Source organism: Odocoileus virginianus, chromosome 2 (genome assembly GCF_023699985.2).
Source record: "Odocoileus virginianus isolate 20LAN1187 ecotype Illinois chromosome 2, Ovbor_1.2, whole genome shotgun sequence".
Taxonomy (NCBI): Eukaryota; Metazoa; Chordata; class Mammalia; order Artiodactyla; family Cervidae; genus Odocoileus; species Odocoileus virginianus.
In genome coordinates this window covers 8385639-8393141 of record NC_069675.1, presented here as the reverse complement: position 1 = coordinate 8393141, position 7503 = coordinate 8385639, and positions in this window count along the sequence as shown.

Below are 7503 nucleotides of genomic sequence, written 5' to 3'. Positions count from 1 at the left end.
CTTTACAGGCTTCCGAATTGAACTAGCATTGAAGCATTCAGGATCCATTTTTACCTCTGTCTTGTGAATATCTTCAAATTTGTACAGCTCAGATATCCTATGAGGTTTTTCAGAATTTCGAGTTCAATTAAGGCCATTGCAATGATTTCATAAAAGCTTCGATTGATGGATTGATTATAGGAAGAGAGACTTCTTGGTTATCATTGGCAGTAAGCCGCCAGCTATGAGTAGAAATGAGACCTTGCTTCTATGGTTTGTTAATGGCTGGACTCATTAATGGAAATAAATCCAGCATGCCACTCGTTTTTAAACCACTGAAGAATCATCTGATATGAATGTAGGGCATTAATTTTTTTCTCAATTTTAAGATATATAGGCAAATAAAGTATGTTATTTGATTTCACTTAGAAGGATAATGAAAGAGTGCCATTCAGAAACTTGGAGTTTAAAAATGATTAATAAAGTGCTTTGCACTACATCTACTCATTTTCTTGCGTAAGCGAGGCCATCAATCAATAGAGAACCAAGCCTGACTCATTGATACTATTATTTCTATGTCTGCTAAACGTGAAAGCATTTATTGTGCTTTGCTGCCCCTAAAAAGGAGGAGGCTAACTAATAGTTTTTCATGCTCGAGACAGAAAACCAGGAAGGAGGAGGTAGTTGAGCTCCTGGTTATGCTCTGTCCAGATCAAACACACGCTGGCAACTTGGGCAGGAAAAAAATGAAGTTTCTGTCCAGTGTAATGACAAGTTCAAAACTAGCTCACAGAAGCCCTCCTCCTTCAAGGATTCTACTGGAAGTATTGCCTTTCACTCCACTTTTCAGAATTCCAATAGAAGCATCCAAAGCAGGCATGTTGTCATGTGCTATTGCAAATTGCTTCAAGACCCAAGACGGCAACATTCTCTACTGATAAAGGAAGATGAAATATGTTTCATCAAAGCCGTCTTAACAAAATATATGAAACTCTCCATATGGGAGAGGTACAGAAATGAATGCTCACGGGTTACAGCCGACTAAGGTTATTTCATCCTAGAAGAATGGTTTGAGGACACCCACAGATGCATCTATTTAGGATCCTGTATGTACTGAGAAGTCTAACTGTGGTTTGCACCTTGTAATATTTTAGAATGTAGTGATATGCTTAAAAGATTTAAGATATTAGTACAACTGTCATAGTGTTTCTTTACACAATGCATTTTTTTAGCAAATTACAATGTCTATTTCACACGTACCATTAAGTAATGCTGTTAAATAGCATTCAAATGTTGTGCTTTGGGTTAACATTGGAATTTAGAATATGTACTTTTCTAAGTCAGTTTAGACTTTGCATCAGGGAGTATAAATTGTCCACAGATCATACAGAATTCTTCCTGGAGGTTCACTTTCATTAGTGACTGATGCCCTGTAATGTCAGTGTGTGCATATCTGGTTGAAGTTTCAGCTATAACAGTGTGTGTGTGTGTGTGTGTGTGTGTGTGTGTGCGTGCGTGTGTGTGTGCACGCTTCCTTGAATTCTAGATATGAATAAAAACCTAAGCAATTTGGAATCAGATGATTTAAACTGGCCAATCATCTATGCAAATTGGCACACACCTAGACATTATTTGAATGAAAAAGTCATGCCCCTGCTGTGGTATTTCAATTCATAGCCTAGACTTTTGATGTACATATCTATAATTGTAAGCAGAGTTCTAGAAAATGTCAGAATTTTGAGAAAATATCAACATGGAGATTAAGTATATTTCCCTTGCAAGGGACTTGGAAAAATGCGGGTTTATTTTTGCTTGTTTTTTAAAGCACACTCTTCTTATTCCTCTGGAGATGATAAAATAATATTAATCATATTAGGTTTGAAATAAGGCCCATCAATTTTATTTTTTCATCCTGTTCTTGAGTATATGTTACTGAATTCTCAAAGTGATTGCTGCCATTTGAGTCACTGAAAAATGATTGTTTTTTCAAAGCATTCTTTCTGAATTTCAGAACTTTTGATCTCCTTAATTGATATTATGAATCGAGAAGCAGGTTTTGACAATGTCAACAGGTCCAAGCCCTCTGTGCCCGCCTCCTCGATAACAGACTTAGGACTTTGTTAATTTATGCAGTGACATAATCTCTTTGAGAGCAAGGAAGCTTGGATACTGTATGTTCTCAGTTGTATCCAACTCTTTGCGACCCCATGGACTGTAGCCTGCCAGGCTTCTCTGTCCATGGGATTCTCCAGGCAAGAATACTGAAGTGGGTTGCCATTTCTTCCTCCAGGGTATCTTCCCAACCAGGGATTGGATTGGCATCTCCTGCATTGGCAGATGAATTCCTTACCTCAGAGCCACTGGGGAAGTCCCACCAGGTCATAGCATAGACCACTTCCATCAGAACCCCTGAGGAATGGACTCAGGCATCCATGTCTTTACAAATCCCCCAGCTGATTTTGTTGTGCGTCCAAAGTTCGAAATGGAGACCTTAGTATTTACTCCATGCCAGGCCACGTTCCAGGCATTGGGCAAAATGCCACAAAGCTCCTCGCTTAAAGAGCTGTCAGTTCCCCAAAATATTCCATCCCTGGTATGTGCTCCAGCTGTTGTCCATTACCACCAACCCATGGCCAGCCCTGCAGGTGATTTCCTGCCACCCCAGGAACAAGGAGATGGGAAGTGGATGTTCACAAAAGTGGAGGCTGGACCTGACTCAAATAAAAATGAAACTTAAACAAATGAATATTTTAATGCTTTTTGACCAGATGCTCCTACAAAAGCAACTCATTTTCTAATACTCTGCACCTTCAGTCATTATTAGCAGCTGCCTACATGGAATTATTAAGGGCTCAGTGGTAAAGAATCTGCCTCCCAGTGCAGGAGATGCCAGTTCGATCCTTGGGTGGGGAAGATCCCCTGGAGAAGGAAATGGCAATCCACTCCAGTACTCTTTCTTGGATAATTCCATGGATGGAGGAGACTGGTGGGCTACAGTCCCTAGGGTTGCAATGAGTCAGACATTACTGAAATGACTTTGTCATTTTTCAGGGAGTCAATCATTTCTGTTTGCAGACACTGTTCTGAATAAGGAGGTGATCCAGAGCTGTGCTGACATTAGCTCTTATGAAGATGAAGAAAGACAGCTGCATTAAGGATGAAGGCATTTCAAGAGCTTCCCTAGAATGCACTATCCTTTTCTCTGGGTCAGTCGATGTTTCATATGTTTAATTACTGTACATTCATGCAGGTGTCCAGAAAAAACACATGGAAAAACCTTGGGAAGTCTCTTCTACTTGTAACTTCATAGAGGAAATGGTTCACACAGCAGAAGGGTTTAGTTCTGGCTTTTCTCGGAATCCCCTTCAGGTCCATAAGATGAATATATAGAATACATTTTGAATTATTTAAATGTGTGACTGGTGGACAGTGAATGAAATTATTTTTTTTTTCAGTTCAATTTAGTTGTTTCTAAGGATTTCAATTTTTATTGAAATTAACGGGGATTAATGTTAGGGTTCCTTGGAGTATTTCTGTAGTGGTGGGCATGGTCCACCACAGTTACTGTGTAAAAACTCTGTGCTTCCCAGGTGGTGCTAGTGGTAAGGAACCTGCCTGCCATCATAGGAGACATAAGAGACAAGAGTTCAACCCTGGGATCAGGGTTGAAGGTAGAAATGGCAACCTGCTTCAGTATTCTTGCTTGAGAAATTCCATGGACAGAGGCGCCTGGCGGGCTACAGTCCATAGGGTTGCAAAGAGTCGGATATGACTGAAGTGACTTAACATGCAACAACATGCTATGTGGACAATATAAGGGACTAATTTATTGGTTAAGATAAAAATGATGATTGCAGGATTTCATTTCTCAGTTGAAAGAAAAAAGTCCTAAGGAAATACAAAATTATAAAAGGGATGAAGTAGAGGAGGACACAGTTTTAAAAGCATGGAGGTGGATTTGCCTTGAGAGGTGAAAGATGTTTAGAAGTGCCTTACCCATGTTTGGTTTTGCTCAGACAAATGAACCAAGGAAACTGAAGTATAGAAAATGCCGATTTAGTCAGCGACTCTGGGCTCTGGAAAAGAAAAAAAAGAAACAAACACATTCAGTTCAACCCCGAGTTTAAATTTTTCTTCCTTAGTTTTCTGGGAAGATTTATATAGAACCTTCCTATTATAGACTCTCCTGTTCTTTGAGGACAGTTATTTAATCATCTCTCTCCAACAGCCATCTGTTCTCCAGGACACATTGTCCCAACACATTTCATCTTTTATATTTTCCATATTTGTACTCACATTTTTTCCTTTTTCAGGCTTAAGTAAATTCTATATCTCTCTCCCCAGATCTACAGGCTTTTTAATGAGATATCTTTTTTTTTGGAGTGTAATTTCTTTACACTGCTGTGTCAGTTTCTCCTGTACAGAAAAGTGAATCAGCTATATATCTATATGGATCTTTATAACTTCTCTTTTTTGAACTTTCCTTCCCATTTAGGTCACCACAGTGCACAGCATAGTATTACCTGTGCTCTATAGTAGGTTCTATTAATTATCTATTTTATACATAGTATCAATAGTATATATTTGTCAACCCCAATCTTCTAATTCATCCCACTCCAGCATTCTTGCCTGGAAATCTCATGGACAGAGGAGCCTAGTGGTCTACATCCATAGCGCTGCAAAGAGTTGGAGACGACTGAAGCAACTTAGCAGGCCTGCGTATATGTGCCATATCTTACTTCTATACAGACTGTTCTATGAGCAAAACTACATGTAGAGTGATATGTACAAACTATCACCAGATGCCAGGAATTGTGAAGATTCCCACAGGCAAATTAAAGCTGAGAGGCAGGATATTTCTGTTAAGGGAAAGGCAGAGCTGCCTTTTCTGCCGCAGACCGGTCCTCTGGTGTCATCTGTACTCTGGACATCTCTAGTAGTCAGCCTACTTGAGGGTTTTGGTTTAAACAGTAAGCATGAGACTAGAAAGAGGGGCGATCTGTAAACTGAGGTCACTTTTCCAACCTGGGAGGCTCCGGGCTTGGCCTGCTGTCCCCTGTGAGGGCGACCACGGGAGGTGAGTGAGTTTGGAAGCTGGAGGGAGAGTGGAGGTCAGCTTGGTGAGAAGCTGATGCATTTGTGCAATATCCAGGGGGAAGAGGGTGCTACACCGTCGGGCATGATCTTCAAACTCAGGCAAGTGTTTGGAGCTGGGGCTGTGGCTCTGGGAGGGGTAAACCTACAGATAGTAATTGGAACCATGAAAGTTGAGGAGATGACTCATAAACAGGAAGAGACGAAGAGAGGACCTGGAAAGCAACGAGTGCAAGTTGTGACTGAAATCAAGGAGCAATTGACAAATGCAGTAGTAATGCCTCACAGGATAAAGTTGGAAAATATATCCATTGGGCTTGGCAGTTAGGAGCGTCTGTGTGTCTCCGCTGATGGCCATTCTACCTGAGTGGTGGGGAGAGATATGGCCTTATTCTCTCCCTTTAATGGGACCTTAAAAAAATTAAAGGGACCTTAAAATTCCATGGAGTTTAGAGTAGTTATGTTTTCATGCTCAGAATTGTCCTTCATATTGCTTCTGGAATAAAGAGTTACAATAAAGACCATTGTGTTGGTTTAGGAACATTTACTCTAGCATGCTTCTGTTCCAAATTATAGCCAAAGTTATATCTCTCCAACTTCTAGCTGTACCTGAACAACATGGAAGTACAGGATGGAATCTTTACTAGATTAATTTAATAAACCCATGACTGTGGGAATGCAAGATACTTTGTGTGGCCTTTCTATCATTCAGATTTAATTTTAGTATCACCTTCTCAGAGAGGGCAATATAAAGTGGGTTTTTGGACACCTCTGTTACATTATTTAAATCTTCTGCACAGCAACTACCATCATCTGATTTTTCAAAATCTATTCCTCCCCTTGCCCATTATAAAATAAGATCCAAGAGAAGAGACTTTCAAGCATTTGTTCCCTACTACATCTTCAATACCTTGACTATAGCTCCTTCTTAAATTGGAACTTTGCAACCTGGGATATCAAGAAACATGTATTACATGAATCAAAGGTCTCCATCCTGCAGCTTCCAGACTTACCATCTGATCTGAAATTAATAATATCATCATTATAGCCAATGGAATGACTACAGTGTGCTAGCAATTGTGCTAGGTACATACTGAGTCCTCCCAATAGCAATCCACTGCATTAATCCCTAAGCATTAATTTGATCCTCTTAATATAAAAACTTTTTGAGGCTTACGGTAGGTAAATATTTTATTCAGTAATAAAGAGCCATTAAGCGACAGAACTTAAATTTAAACCCAGGTTTGCCGGACCTTATGTCAAATAACCACAGTGTCCCTGACCTCCTCTTTCCATGAAGATGTTGGCATTGAGACTGTGTCGTCGCTGCACGTACACTGAACTGAGGACAGGTACTGGACACTGGCGCTTTATAAGTGGCGCTTAACAAGAATTGGACAAAACTGGGAGACTAACACACTTATATTTGGCTGGAATACTGCTCTATACCTGAAACTAACGCAACATTGTACACCAACCCTACTTCAATAAAAAGTTAAAAAAGAGTAACCTCATGTATCACAAGCATGATGTCTAAAATTATTTATTCAAAATAGAAAAAGTAGTGTGGAACACAAAGGAGCATAATTTCCTGGGAGCCTATTTCCAGATAACACCGTACATTATAGTGTTTCCTTTTGTAAAAAGAAGGTGAAGGATAAGAAGCTTCAGAATGTTCAAAAGATGGCTTAGGAACTGAAATCTTCCTATACCAAGCCAAGGACGTTGTTGCTCAGTCATGTCTGACTTTTTGTGAGCCCAAAGACTGTAGCTCATTGTCCATGGAATTCCTTTGTCCATGGAATTCTCCAGGCAAAAATACTGGAGCAGGTTGCCATTCCCTTCTCCAGGGATCTTCCCCACTCAGGGATTGAACCAGTGTCTCCTGCGGTTCCTGCATTACCAGGCAGATTCTTTATCACTGAGCCATCTGCGAGGCCCATATATACATGCTATTAAACTTTTGTTTGATGTTCTCCTCTTAGTCTATCCCCTGTCAATTTTAATTCTTAGACCAACCAAAAGAACCTAAATGGATAGAGGAAAATTTCTTCCTCCCTAACCCTACCATACAAATCCAGGCCATGCAGGAGATGCTGGTTCAATCCCTGGGTCAGGAAGATCCCCTGGAATAGGAAATGGCAACCCTCTCCATTACTCTTGCCTGGAAAATTCCATGAGCAGAGAAGCCTGGTGGGCAGGCTGCAGTCCCCGGGAGTGTAAGGAGTTGGACACAACTGAGCAAGTACAGATGATCCTGCCATGTACATCTGTAGTTTGGCATTGCTTAAAGAAGCTTATTTTTGGTAGAATGTATTATAACACTCTTTTTTGGTACATAAATATTATTCTGGCACAATGCCTGCATACACATGCCATGCATCTAAGTTTACTTCTAAAAAATATCCATTGCAAATTTAGGGTACCTAT